We start from the raw sequence: 15,781 nt of genomic DNA, 5'->3' as shown, positions 1-15,781 counted from the left end.
ATGCGATGAACGGGTTGAGAAGGTCTTTCAACTAGCGTTACTCGGGAATGCGTCAAACCCTGCGATCATGTTACAACCATGCACAGCAAGTCATTTCCCAATGTAAATGTGATGCTCCTAAGTCTAGGACACATGTGTTAAATGCAAAATGTCCATAGAGTTTATCCCTGAGTCTCTACTTTTGTCCTATGCATTGATGCAAAATGCATGAAAGCAAAGTGACCGCATATAATCATACCTTATTGCTAAGATGGATGCGATGCGTTAATAACAAATAGTGCTCATTCCTAAGTGCCTATCTCCCGTTTATGCATTCTAATCTGGTTCTTCCAAACTTAGATTCTGACCTGACCTTCCCAAGTCTAGATCCTGTCTTTAAACTACCCTTCCGAGTATCTCTAATAGACGAATGAAGCATACATAAACAAGATAATCGCAAAGATGAAGATTCCCTCGTTATGCTAGCTAACTACTTCTCAACTCATTCAACTAATTTAACTACTCATGCTTAAATAACAGAGAATGAACATATATAGAGAAAGACATTCTATTCTTATAACTAAGTTGTACAAAATGATAATGGAAAATAAAGGTAGAGAGCCTGGTAGCAATTCCTTATTGACCGAGGCTTTTTACACTGAATCTCTATTCTGATCTACAAATATTCCTGCTTCCACAGGCATTGGCCCTGTCTCTGTCTTGGAGCTTCTGGTGCTTTCCCAAGCTTGCCGAAACGATCTATCGGCACACCTTCTTCCTCGCATCTGCCTTAAAATGGAAGAAAACTATGGACAGAGGCGTAAACTTGTAAAGTGATGAAGTAATTGACTACTTAACCCCTTCTCTGAAGAATGCTCTTGGTATTTATAGAGTTTTCATAGCGAAAGGCGGCTTCTTTCTCTCGATTGTACAGATGGGACAACTTTAATTCCTGATTAATGCACTAGATAATTGTCACCGATAAAGCTGAATGTACTTTGTGACGGTTATCGGCTGTCAACTTAATTTGGATCCGACTGCCATCAACTTTCTGTCCAATCACTCTTAATTATCCTTTCACTCGGACGCGCTCACCATGTTGCGCTAACCAAGTTGCGGTGATTCTTCTTGGGTGAAAGTTTACGAGCATGATCAACGCAAAGTCTTGCGATGAAGTTGCGCTCGACCAATGTATTCCTATAATCACAATCTCTGCATTGCATTAATGCATATTCTACACAAAAATATAAAGATCAACTGCTCTAACACGTTGGACGCATGCGAACGCAATATTATAGAATTTATACTTAATGGATGCAATTTAACACATTCTATCAACGCAATCCAACATTGTTTAAGAACTTAGCACTGTGATAACGTGAATTTATGCCCGTTATCATCTAGCTCGATCAATTGAAGTTTCCTTGCCTCTCATGCGGTCTTCAAATCAAAATTGAGCTTTTTCACTGCCTACATTGTTGGATTTTATGTCTTAAAATTCGTAGTTTGTAAATTAATAAACATATTCTGTTTTGTTTTTCGATAAAATTGTTATTGAAATTGTAATCTTGAATCCAATAAACTAAGGTCATGGGGCTATTTAATGTAGTTTGAACTTTATGTAGTGACATAAATGCAGATCAAGTTCAAATATATAGCCAAAATGGTCTATAGTATATGAATAAGGTTGGGCGCCTTATTCTGGGGATACTATGGATGCGACCCACTTTGTAATTAGTACAAACGATGTGATCCTGAATCGTTCATATAGAGATATGTGAGTGGTGGCATCCTATGCAATGAGTTTTCATAAGACTGAACCATGAAATAGTCACTTTTTACGTTCTAAATGTCGTTTTATGTATAAAACTGACTATTTCGTTAATTCATGACCTAGGTAACTTAATCTTAATCCTGAGCTAACTATGAACTCATGTTCACTTGAAATTATCCTTAGATCTGCATAGGTGAGGGCAACTCAATATCACTAGCCCAATAAACCTCCCATTTCAGGGGTAAGATAGGGTGGATAGCTGGGAACATAGGGTGCAAGACGGAATTTACTCCTACCCATTATAGGGATAGTAGATAGATTGTTCCCTTTAATATTGAATCCAGATCTTGAACAAGGGGCCCCACCCTCTCCTTGGCCTGAGAGGGATTCCATTTATAGGTTGGACCTTAAACCAATTGTTCATTAGAGGATCAGTGGAACTTAAGGAACAAGATGTAGTCTGGGGGGTAAAACGATTTTTATGACCCAGTCGAGATTACGAACAACCTGTGAAGGATTAGCTTACTAATCATGGTTATATCAAATGGACATAAATATATCTATAGTGAGGGGAGTGCAACTATGGGACTATAATGGAATGACCCGTTAGTTAACGAATGTTGATTAGCTCCGTCTAAAAAGTTTAGCCAGCTAATCTTGGATTGTTGGAGCCCATGATCTATAGGTCCATTAGGTTTCCCTACTAGCTCATATGGAATAAACTTAGAACAGTATGATAGAATAATTCGAATTGTTCGAATTAGGTGAAGAGAGAGAAACCGACAAGTTATGTGATATAGTGGTCGGATTTTTCAGTTTAGAGATACAACTTTAATATTTAAATGGGATTAAAGTATCAAGAATATGAATACGTTCATATTCGGAAGCTCGAAAATAATGGAAATGGTCAAAGATATAAAAACTCAAAGAGTTGACTTTTGACTTTGAAAAGTCAAACTTTGACCGACCTTATATTCAAATGTGATTTGAATTTCGAGAAAATGAATGCGGATTCATGCTCGGGAGGTCAAAATTAGTCAACACGGAAAAAATTATAAAAAGTCAAAATGTTGACTTTTTGGTCAAAGTCAAACTTTGACCAAATGACTATTTTGTCCTTTGACTATAAAGTTAGTGGGAAAATCCAAACTTTTGTTGGATAATTCCACTAACAATATAGTGGGCTAGGTGTTGGCTTATAGTAAAGACATTAAGCCCACTAAGATAGTGGATTATAGGTGTTGGGTTTTTATGGATTTGGTTCATGCAATTATTGCATGGTTTTTTTCTATGGTTTTGCCAATTTTGCCAAATTGTTTTCTAAATTTGGGCTGGAAAAATCATTTTCTTGAGTGAAGTCCAAAACCCAAACCTAACCAAAATTTCCATCTCTTACTCTCTCTTAGTTTACTTCATCCACTGGGTCCCACAACTCGGTTCTGAGTCCAGAGGATAGTGGGTCAACTCTAGTGGTGGTCTGAAAGAGTTCAGGTTGAGATTCAGTGAGGAAAAACGGTTTTCGGGAGCTTCAAAGGTAAGTTAAAGGTAAGTTAATTACTGTTTTTTCCTTCAATTGCATGCATTTTTTTTTTAAAATTAAAAGCAATTAGAGTGTAATTAGATCCTAATTCCGTTGCGTATGTCTCGTGTTCCATCATGTGGTATCAGAGCATGCTTTAATTACGCTCAATTTCTTTTGGTGGGTGGTTTTTTTCTTTTCTATTCAAGTGTAATGAAATATGGACTAAAGTGGATTTATTATGATTTTGACATTGTTTTTCTTTAAATTTCTTGTGGAAATTTGTAATTGCTCACTTGTTTATGAGCATTGATGTGTGAAAAAGGGTCTGTAAATTTGTTGGAGTCATTAGAGTTGAAATTAGGCTGTAATTTTTTTATTCCGGGAGAGAGAACAGCAGCAAAAATGGAGAAAAAATGGCTCACAGACCCGAATTCTGCTCACAGACCCGCTCCAAACCCGCCCGCCAGCCCGAGCACTCCGACCCGGTTCTCGCATGCCCGTCTGGCTTCGTACGCCTGCCCACCAGATCCGACTGCGCGCTCGCCACCGCTTCGCTCGCCCGTGACCCGCGACCCGATCTGGTTCGATCCGCCCGAAGCTGCCGCTCCGCGCCGTTTGCCCATGACCTGCGACCCGCTTGCCGTTCGCCCGACCCGCCTGCACTTCCATTGACCGCGTCAGTGAACGTTGACCAGCCGGTCCAAATGGTCTAGACCGGTCTATTTGTCCTGGTTGAGCCGGTTTGGCCGGTTCAACTTGGTATTTTGGAGTTTTTGAGCCAGTTCGAGTGGTTTCTGAGCAGTTCCAGATGGTTCAAAGTGTTTGAAGCTGGTTCCGGGAAGCTGATTGCTGATTTATATAATAAATTAGTTATTTGTTTGTTTTTAATGCCAAAATCGGTCCACTTTAGTGTTGTTTACCTATTGTGCATGTGATGTATAATGTTATATGATTATGTGTGCATATAGTATGCCATATAGTTATAAAACCCCACCATAGGAAAAACATGTGACATGGATTTGCTATATCTTATAAGTGTTATAAAATATATACTATGCATGCTTAGTTTTAATATAAGTGTTATATTAAAGCATGTTTGATTGAAGGAAGCATGTTATAGATGAATGCTCTAGGGTTATAATTGTTATAATTTATTTTATAATTGTTATAAAACAACCTAGACTTCTAAAATCTATAACAAAGATAAGATGCATGCTCATTTAGGGTTAACTATCGAGCAATCCCAATTTTCATAGAAAATAGGTCTATATATTGTAAAATCGAAGCTACAAGAAAACTCACCCGACAAGATCTTGACAAAAAGTCAGATAAGATGACTAAGGTAGAAGGTTTTTATGTTGACGGTTCACGGAACACCTACTACCTGGAGATCGAGTCGGGGCCTGAGTTAGGTTAAACCGGTTTTATGAGCATGCGTGAGCGGTGTGAGGTAATAAAATTTGTTTATCACCTAGACATCGTAGGTTAAAAATCCAGTATAAAAGTTATACTCGGATGAATCACCTAGACTTAAGATATGTTTAGTTAGCTGAAATGTATCGCTAAGTATTTTATACCCTAACCGTCTAAAACACTTTAGCTGGAGAGAAGTAATGTACTTTTAGCTCTAGCGTCCCTAAGAATTCACACCGTGAGATTCATGCTTGGCTTTGGGCCGCTCTGGGAGTGGACTCCATTCGGAGATTGTTTGCATGAGTCAATACCAAGGTGAATAGGAGAAGTTGTTTATAGTAAGTGGGAGAAGGAAGCGTGTCAACACATCCTACGGTCTCTTCCATTAGGTAGCACCGTGAGATTCCTATAATGCACCTGCATGTCTGCCCTAGAGCGACCTTACCAATCGGAGGGTTGTATTATAGGATTCGGAACTCCATGAACTCTAGAAATTGATAAGGTCTCTCAGGTCTGTTTTCATTCTTGTCTTTCCAACTTCGGGAGCATAATGATTCCGATCTTTGAGGTCTGAAAATGGAGGGTCACACTTACGAGAATTACTAAGTGTTAGTAAATTCTTGACCAAAGTAGTGATAACTGAGTTACTATAGGAATAGGAGTTATTCTGGCCATAGTATCTAGTCAAGATAGTCTTGGTTCAACGGAGGAATAGTCGATCACCCCTCGGTGGAGGTTATTCTAAACCGTTGAAATATCGTTGCAAAATATAATAATGAAGGGTACATTATTAGATTTTTTACTAAACTTGATTGGATTTAAAAGATTAATGTTTTTACTAAAAAGGATATGTTTTTCTTTTCAGCATGACTAGCTCTTTAGATCAACTCTTAGCTTCCGAGAAACTAAACGGCAATAATTACTCAACATGGAAAAACAATATGAATTCAACACTAGTAATAGATGACTTGAGATTTGTCTTAACTAAGGAATTTCCTCAGGCCCCTGCCTCGAAAGAAGCACAATGTAAATATGATTTACTAGTTGCTGAGACATGTTTAGTAAAGGATGATACCTCAACCTGGATATTGGATTCAGGAGTCACTAATCATATTTGCTTCTCTTTTCAGGAAACTAGTTCCTGGAAAAAGCTTGAAGAAGGCGAGATCACCCTCAAGGTTGGAATAGGAGAGGTTGCCTCGGCCGAAGCATTGGGAGACTTGAAGTTGTTTTTCGAAGATAGATATTTAATACTTAAAAATGTTTTGTATGCACCTCTTATGAAGAGGAATTTAATATCTATCGGTTGTATTATGGAACAAATGTATAAAATATCTTTTGAAGTTAATGAAGTGTTCATTTTCAGAAAAAGTATTCACATTTATTCTGCTATACTTGAAAACAAATTATTTTACCTCCATGTGAGTCTTTTCTTGAGGGAAAAATGACTAAGAGATCTTTTACTGGAAAAGGTCTCAAAGCCACAATACCCTTAGAGCTCGTACATTCGGACCTCTGTGGACCGATGAATGTCAAAGCTCGAGGTGGGTATGAATATTTCATCAGCTTTATTGATTATTATTCAAGGTATGGTCATATTTACCTAATGCATCACAAGCCTAATTCTTTTGAAAAGTTCAAAGAATATAAGGTTGAGGTTGAGAACCAGTTAAGTAAAACAATTAAGACACTACGATCAGATCGAGGTGAGGAGTACATGGACTTAAGATTCCAGGACTATATGATAGAACACGGAATCAAGTCACAACTCTCTGCACCTAATATGCCTCAGCAGAACGGTGTATCTGAAAGAAGAAACAGAACCTTGTTGGACATGGTTCGCTCAATGATGAGCTTTGCTGAGTTACCTGATTCCTTTAAAGGAATGCATTAGAGACTGCTGTCTATATTTTGAATAACGTTCCCTCTAAAAGTGTTTCAGAAACACCTTATGAGCTATAGAAAGGGCGTAAAGGAAGTTTACGTCACTTTAGGATTTGGGGATGCCCGACACACGTGTTGGTGCAAAATCCTAAAAAATTGGAATGTCGTTCCAAACTATGCCTATTTGTAGGTTATCCAAAAGAAACAAAAGGTGGTCTATTTTACGATCCTCAAGAGAATAAGGTATTTGTATCGACAAATGCCACATTCTTAGAGGAAGACCACATAAGAAATCATCAACCTCGCAGTAGACTAGTATTGAATGAAATTTCTAAAGATGCTACAGATAGAGCTAGTTCATCTACTAAAGTAATAGATAAAACTAGTACATCTGGTCAGTCACATCCTTCTCAAGAGTTGAGAATGCCTCGACGTAATGGGAGGGTTTTTCATCAACCTGATCGTTACTTGGGTTTAACAGAAACACAAGTCGTCATACCTGATGACGGCATAGAGAATCCATCGACCTATAAATAGGCGATAAAAGATGTGGACCGTGATCAGTGGGTTAAACCCATGAACCTCGAAATGGAGTCTATGTACTTCAATTCTATTTGGGAACTTATAGATCAACCAAATGATGTAAAACCAATTGGTTGTAAGTGGATCTACAAGAGAAAACGAGACCAATCCGATAAAATACAAACTTTTAAGGCTCGACTTGTGGCAAAGGGTTATACCCAGAGAGAGGGAGTGTACTATGAAGAAACTTTCTCTCCCGTTGCCATGCTTAAGTCGATTAGAATACTCTCATCTATTGCCACCTTTTATGACTATGAAATTTGGCAGATGGATGTCAAGATAGCCTTTCTAAACGGCGATCTTGAGGAGAGTATCTATATGGCTCAACCAAAGGGGTTTATTGCATAGGGTCAAGAACAAAAGGTTTGTAAGCTTCAAAAATCCATTTATAGATTGAAACAAGCTTCTAGATCTTGGAATATAAGATTTGATACTATGATCAAATCTTATGGCTTTATACAGAATGTTGACGAGCCTTGTGTTTACAAGATCGTCAATTCTACTATAGCGTTCTTAGTTTTATATGTTGACGATATTCTACTTATTGGGAATGAAGTAGGTTACTTAACTGACATCAAGAAATGGCTAGCAACGTAGTTCCAAATGAAAGATTTAGGAAATGCACAGTATGTTCTCGGGATTCAGATTATTTGGAACCGTAAGAACGGAACACTAGCCATGTCTCAAGCAACTTCTATAGACAAAATGTTGTCTAGGTATAAGATGCAGAATTGTAAAAGAGGTTTGTTACCTTACAGATATGGAATTCATTTGTCAAAGGATCAATATCCTAAGACACCTCAAGAGGTTGAGGATGTGAGATGTATTCCCTATGCTTCTGTAGTAGGGAGCCTGATGTATGCAATGTTATGTACTAGACCTGACATATGCTACGCAATAGGGATAGTCAGTAGGTATCAGTCCAATCCTGGATATGATCATTGGCCTACCGTTAAGAATATCCTTAAGTATCTTAGTAGAACGAGGAACTACATACTCATGTATGGTACTAAGGATTTGATCCTTACTGGATACACTGACTCTGATTTTCAAACCGATAAAGATGCTAGAAAATCTACATCTGGATCAGTGTTCACTCTTAACGGAGGAGCAGTAGTGTAAAGAAGCGTAAAACAAACCTGTATAGCTGACTCCACAATGGAAGTTGAATACGTAGCTGCTTGTGAAACAGCAAAGGAAGCAGTATGGTTGAGGAAATTCTTGACAGATTTGGAAGTCGTTCCAAATATGCATCTGCCTATCACCCTATATTCTGATAATAGTGGTGCAGTTGCAAATTCAAGAGAACTAATAAGCCACAGGCACAACAAGTATATTGAGCGCAAATACCATATGATCCGAGAGATTGTACATCATGGAGACATTGTAGTAACCCAGATATCTTCTTAGCAAAACATTGCTGATCCTTTTACAAAGGAACTCACGGCTAAAGTGTTTGAAGGTCACCAACAGAGTCTAGATCTATGAAGTTTGTAAACTAGGACAAGTGGGAGAACTTTTGGGTATATGCCCTAGTTTATTGTATTCATATGTTTATTGTACTCATATGTTTCTCACTTAAATTCAACATTGTGATACTCAACTAGGAGTTTTAGTCCAAGTGGGAGTTTGTTGGATTTTATGTCCTAAAACTCGTAGTTTGTAAATTAATAAACATATTTTGTTTTGTTTTTCGATAAAGTTGTTATTGAAATTGTAATCTTGAATCCAATAAACTAAGATCATAGGGCTATTTAATGTAGTTTGAACTTTATGTAGTGACATAAATGTGAATCAAGTTCAAATATATAGCCAAAATGATCTATAGTATATGAATAGGGTTGGGCGCCTTATTCTGGGGATACTATGAATGCGGCCCACTTTATAGTTAGTACAAATGATGTGATCCTGAACTGTTCATATAGAGATATGTGAGTGGGGGCATCCTATGCAATGAGTTTTCATAAGACTGAACCATGAAATAGTCACTTTTTACGTTCTAAATGTCGTTTTATGTATAAAACTGACTATTTCGTTAATTCATGACCTAGGTAACTTAATCTTAATCCTGAGCTAACTATGAACTTATGTTCACTCGGAATTATCCTTAGATCTGCATAGGTGAGGGCAGCTCAATATCGCTAGCCCAATAAGCCTCCCATTTTAGGGGTAAGATCGGGTGGATAGCTGGGAACATAGGGTGCAAGATGGAATTCACTCCTACCCATTATAGGGATAGTAGATAGGTTGTTCCCTTTAGTACTGAATCCAGGTCTTGAACAAGGGGCCCCACCCTCTCCTTGGCCTGAGAGGGATTCGATTTATAGGTTGGACCTTAAACCGATTGTTCATTAGAGGATCAGTGGAACTTAAGGAACAAGATGTAGTCTCGGGGGTAAAACGATTTTTATGACCCAGCCGAGATTACGAACAACCTGTGAAGAATTAGCTTACTAATCATGGTTATATCAAATGGACATAAATATATCTATAGTGGGAGGAGTGCAACTATGGGACTATAATGGAATAACCCGTTAATTAATGAATGTTGATTAGCTCCGTCTAAAGAGTTTAGCCAGCTAATCTCGGATCGTTAAAGCCCATGATCTATAGGTCCATTAGGTTCCCTACTAGCTCATATAGAATAAACTTATAATAGTATGATAGAATAATTCGAATTGTTCGAATTAGGTGAAGAGAGAGAAACCGACAAGTATATGTGATATAGTGGTCGGATTTTTCAGTTTAGAGATACAGCTTTAATATTTAAATGGGATTTAAATATCAAGAATATGAATACGTTCATATTCGGAAGCTCGAAAATAATTGAAATGGTCAAAGATGTAAAAAGTCAAAGAGTTGACTTTTGACTTTGAAAAGTCAAACTTTGACCGACCTTATATTCAAATGTGATTTGAATTTTGAGAAAATGAATGCGGATTCATGCTCAGGAGGTCAAAATTAGTCAACACGGAAAAAATTATAAAAAGTCAAAATGTTGACTTTTTGGTCAAAGTTTGACTTTGACCAAATGACTATTTTGCCCTTTGACTAAAGTTAGTGGGAAAATCCAAACTTTTGTTAGATAATTCCACTAACAATATAGTGGGCTAGGTGTTGGTTTATAGTGGAGACATTAAGCCCACTAAGATAGTGGATTATAGGTGTTGGGTTTTTATGGATTTGGTTCATGTAATTGTTGCATGGCTTTTTTTATAAATTGCGCTTTTCAATTTAGTTGAAAAGGTTTTGCCAATTTTGCCAAATTGTTTTCTAAATTTGGGCTGGAAAAATCATTTTCTTGAGTGAAGTCTAAAACCCAAATCTAACCCAAATTTCCATCTCTTTCTCTCTCTCGGTTTACTTCATCCACCAGGTCCCATAACTCGATTCTGAGTCCAGAAGATAGTAGGTCAACTCTAGTGGTGGTCCAAAAGAGTTTGGGTTGAGATTCAACAAGAAAAATCAGTTTTCGGGAGCTTCAAAGGTAAGTTAATTACTATTTTTTCCTTCAATTGCATGCATTTTTTCCTTTAAATTAAAAGCAATTAGAGTGTAATTAGATCCTAATTCCGCTACGTATGTCTCGTGTTTCATCACACATTGTTTTATACTCTAATTCAAGTAGTAAGTGGCATGCCTTTCCAAACACCAGCGCATACGGGGACATGCCTATAGGTGTTTTATAGGCGGTCCTGTATGCCTACAAGACATCATCCAGCTTCATGGCCCAATCTTTGCGTGAAGGCTTCACCACCTTCTTTCGGATCAACTTGATTTTTCTATTGGACACCTCAGCTTGGCCGTTTGTCTATAGATGATATGTGGTGGCGACCTTATGGTGGATATTATACTTGAGCAGCAATTTGTTTATGACGTTATTAACAAAGTGGGAGCCTTCATCACTTATTATGGCACATGGTGCCAAAACGAGTGAAGATATTTTTCCTCCAGAATTTGGAGACTACCGCTGCATCGCTTGCAACGCATGATACCGCTTCAACCCATTTGGAAACATAATCAACGACCAATAGAATGTATTTGTTACCATTTGATGGTGGAAATGGTCCCATGAAGTCTATGCCCCCATATGTCGAATAGCTCTAATTCTAAGATAATGTTCATTGGCATAGCATTCTTCCATGAAATGTTTCCCGTGCGTTGGCACCTGTCACATTTCATTGAATAGTCTCTTGCGTCCTTAAATAAAGTTGGCCAAAAATATCCACTTTGTAACACCTTTGCTGCTATGCATTGACCTCCAAAATGTCCACCATACGACGAGTCATGGCATTGAGATAAGATGCGCTGGTGAGCAGTCTCTGATACACATAGACGCAAGATCTGGTCTGGCCCTCTTTTGTAAAGATTTGGCTCATCCAATTTATAGGATTTACATTCATGTCTAAGCCACCACTTTTGGTGGGCTGTGTAGTTCTCAGGAAATTGTTCACAAACTAGATAATTGACCACATCTGCGTGCCATGGTAACTCTTCAATTTTGAGCAGCTGCTCATCTGGGAAAATTGCATTCACCTCCGACTGGTTGTGGTCAACTTTCGGATTTTCTAATCTTGATAGATGGTCCACAACTTGGTTCTCCGTCCCCTTGCAATCAATGATTTCCATGTTGAATTCTTGAAGGAGGAGAACCCATCGAATCAACCTCGACTTTGCATCTTTCTTTGTCATTAAATATTTGATTGTCGAGTGGTCGGTGTGCACGATCACTTTGGATCCCAGCAAGTAAGCTCTAAATTTCTCCAGTGAAAAGATCACCACAAGAAGTTCTTTTTCAGTGGTAATGTAATTCGTTTGGGCAGGGTTCAAGGTTCTACTCGCATATACGATGGGGTGTAGCATTGTTTTCTTCTTTTGCACTAACACTGCCCCCATCACATAACCGCTAGCATCACACATCAGCTCAAAAAGCTATGTCCAGTCCAGTGCGATCAATACAGGTGAGGTTATTAATGCATTCTTCAGTATCTTGAATGTGTTGAGGCACTATGTATCAAAGTCAAATGTTCTATCAGCCTCCAGCAACGCACTCAAAGTCGAGAAATCTTCAAAAAGTCCTTCACAAAACGTCGATAAAATCCTGTATGACCTAGGAAACTCCTGACAGCCTTCACATTTGTTGAAGGTGGGAGCTTTTCAATGACCTCAATCTTCACCTTATCCACCTCCAACTCATCCTTGGAAACTTTGTGCCCGAGCACAATACCTTCATTCACCATGAAGTGGCACTTCTCCCAGTTCAGCACAAGATTTGTCTCTTCACATTTCCTTAGTATCTTCTTCAAATTGTTCAGACAGACTTCATATGTTTGCCCGTACACCGAGAAGTCGTCCATAAAAATTTCCACTGAATCTTCAAGATACTCAGAGAAGATGGCCATCATGCACCTCTGGAACGTGCTCTGCACATTGCATAATCCGAACGGCATGCGGCAAAAAGCAAACTTTCTGTAGGGGCAGGTGAATATGGTTTTCTCTTGGTCTTCAGGGGCAATTATAATTTGGTTGTAGCCCGCATACCCATCCAAAAAGAAGAAGTAATCATTTCCTCCTAGGCAGTCTAGCATCTGGTCAATGAAAGGCAAGGGGAAATGATCCTTCTTTGTCGTCACATTCAGTTTGCGGTAGTGCATGCAGAATCGCCAGCCAGTGACGGTCTTCATTTGTATTAATTCATTATTTGCATTTGGGACTACCATCATCCCTCCCTTCTTGGGCACACATTGCATGGGGCTAACCCACATGTTGTCGACGATTGGATAAATAATGCCTACGTCTAACCATTTGATTATCTCCTTTTTCACAACCTCTTTCATCACAGGGTTTAGTCTGCGTTGAGGTTCAATCGACCCTTTTTGGTTTTCCTCAAGACGTATCCTATGCATGTAATATGCGAGGCTGATTCCTCTTATATCTGCTAGCGTCCATCCTATCGCTTTTATATATTTCTTCAAGATGCTCGGCAGTACATTCTCTTGTTCTTTTTGAAGCGTAGAGGAAATTATTACTGGTAGAGTTTCATTTTGCCCCAAGAAAACATACTTCAGGTGGCTTGGCAAGGTTTTCAATTCCACGGTAGGTGGTTGTTTTAAGAAAGGTTGTTGTGCTTTTCTCTCTTCATTCACAGTCAGTTTTTCTTCTTGGTTTGTCGTTTCCATGATCTTATTGCAGGTTGCTATGGATGCGGTCGCCTATCCTTCATCTTCATCTTTGGACTCTTCTTCTTTATTACAACTAGGTTCATTGTCGGAATCTGTTAGGTCTTCTTCGTCCGGATACTTCATGGCTTTAATAATGTCAAACCTAAGCTTCTTTCCATTCATACTCAGCATGATCTCTCCTTTGTACACATCAATCTGAGCGCGACCAGTGGATAAAAATGGTCGTCCCAAAATGATGGGTACATCCTTGTTCGCTTCATAATCGAGGATGATGAAGTCTGCTGGTAAGATAAATTTGTCAATGGAGACCAGGACATCCTTCACCTTCCCTTCTGGATGAACAAGGGACTTATCTGCCAGTTGGAGAGTCACTATCGTGGGTTTCAGCTACCCCACATTCAACTGTTTAAAAATTGAAAGGGGCATTAAGTTGATATTGGCCCCGAGATCGCAAAACGTTTGACCTATATATATCCGTCCAATTGAGCAGGGTATTGTGAAACTTCCGGGGTCGCGCATTTTTGGTGGAATAATGGTGTTTGACTTTTGTGTTAACGCCACCGTTGCGAACTTCCCTGTGATCCTCTTCTTTGTCACCATGTCCTTTAGAAACTTTGCATATTTTGGCATTTTTCCAATCACTTCAGTGAAAGGGATGTTGATATGTAACTGTTTCAGCATGTCCATGAAGCAATGATACTGCACTTCATCATTTTTCTTCTTCTTAAGTCTTTAAAGAAATTGTGGTAGTTGTACTTTCACGGTTCCCTGTTCCATAGGCTTAGAAGTGGATGCAACTTCTGATTCCATCGTCTCATCTTCTTCTAATTCCTCTTGAGTCAAGGGGGTCTTGGATTCCATCGCAACTGGAATAGTTCGACTTGGCTCCTTCTTCTCTTCTGCCACTATCTTTCCGCTTCGCAAAGTCACAACTTGACATTACTCCTTTCTCGTACTCCCCGATTGCGAGGGAGCTCAGTTGAACTCAGCAACGCCCCTTGTGGTCTATTCTTCAGCTCGCCTGCAATCTGTTCTATCTGAATTTCGAGATTGCGGATAGATGTCGCCTTATTCAGAGTACTGTTTCATTCTTCTCAATATACTGCTTTAATAGGCTCTCCAGAGATGAAGATGGCGGCGCTTGTGAGCTGCTAACTTGATTTTGCGATTGACCGTTTGTTCATGGGAAAAATCCTTGTGGCCCTTCTTTTTGCGTCATGGGTTGATAATTTTGTTGTTGATTTTTCCACGCAAAATTGGGGTGGTTTCTCCACCCAGGGTTGTAAGTGTTGGAGAAAGGATTGTTCTTTACGAAGAATATGGATTGCGGATTCCTCGGACATTCTTCCATCGGATGGGCATCTTCGCAAGTGGCACAACTTGTGCTTATCTGCTTGATTGCGTTGACCTGCCCTCATTGCATTCCCGGGCTATTGATTGCGATGCCCTATATCAGATTTATCATCGCATTCATTTGATTTTTAGGGATGTGATGGCCCCATTGCTTGCGTCACCTTCTTTAATTCCAAGTCATTGATTGCTTTCCCTCAAATCTTCATGATTCTTCGAAATACGATCAAGGATATTTTTAGCCTCGTCATATGTTTTGTCAAGCAGACATCCAACTGCTGCCACATTGGCAGCCGTCTGCGATACAGGGTTCAAACCATGATAAAAGATTTCCATTTAGAGACAGTCGGGTAAGCCATTGTGCAAACAATCTCGCACCAATCTTTTAAACCTCACCCAAGCATCACTGAGAGATTCGTCAATATCTTGTTCAAAATTTGTAATCAACTTCCTTCTTCTTGTATTCTCTGTCGGGGGAAGTATTTTTTCATGAACTTCTCTACTACTTGTTCCTAAGATGTTATCTCCCCTGGTTCGAGAGAATAGTCCCATTTCCTTGCTTGGTCTCACAGCGAAAATGGGAACAACGTTAGTCGAACCTCCTCAGCTGAGATGTTTGGGAACACAAAAGTATTGCATATTTGAATACAACTCCGAAGATGGCCGTGCGGATCCTCGCCACACCTTCTGCCAAACTATCCGACAGTCTGAATCATCTGCAGCATAACCGGCTTCATCTCGAACCTCAATCCATCCAGGGCTGGCCTTATGATTCTTGGGGAGAAATCATAGAGGTTGGGCGACGCATAGTCCTGGATAGGCCTATTGCGGTCGTTCGCCAAGAGAATGGGGTTTGCCATGATATTGTTTGCGTTTGCTGCTCTGTCTTCTGGTTGTTTCACCATGTTGGGATTTCTTTCTTGTTGTTGCTGGCGGTTGCTTCTTCTTCTTCTTCTGAACGTTCTTTCAATCTCTGGGTCGTAGTTGGGCTCAGGAACTTGTCCTTCGTTCATACAATGCCCACTTTTTCCCTTACCAAAGGAGAGGCAGTGCATAGAGGTTGAAAGCTGCCAAAAAAATAAAAAAGTTACTAGT

At 39.3% G+C, this 15,781-nt stretch overlaps 1 non-coding gene across 1 annotated transcript; it reads left to right on the top strand.

Moving 5' to 3' along the window:
• Nucleotides 1-15,038: 15,038 nt before the first annotated feature.
• On the top strand, nt 15,039-15,145 carry LOC120080622 (small nucleolar RNA R71). The gene has a single exon (XR_005482576.1). It is a non-coding gene; the product is annotated as a small nucleolar RNA R71 (small nucleolar RNA).
• The last annotated feature ends 636 nt before the right edge of the window (nt 15,146-15,781 follow it).

This window comes from Benincasa hispida, chromosome 6 (assembly GCF_027475165.1).
Source record: "Benincasa hispida cultivar pf3 chromosome 6, pf3_genome.v1.1, whole genome shotgun sequence".
Lineage (NCBI taxonomy): Eukaryota > Viridiplantae > Streptophyta > Magnoliopsida > Cucurbitales > Cucurbitaceae > Benincasa > Benincasa hispida.
The sequence above is the reverse complement of the archived record's forward strand: the minus strand, read 5'-3'. Positions and strand labels throughout refer to the sequence as shown.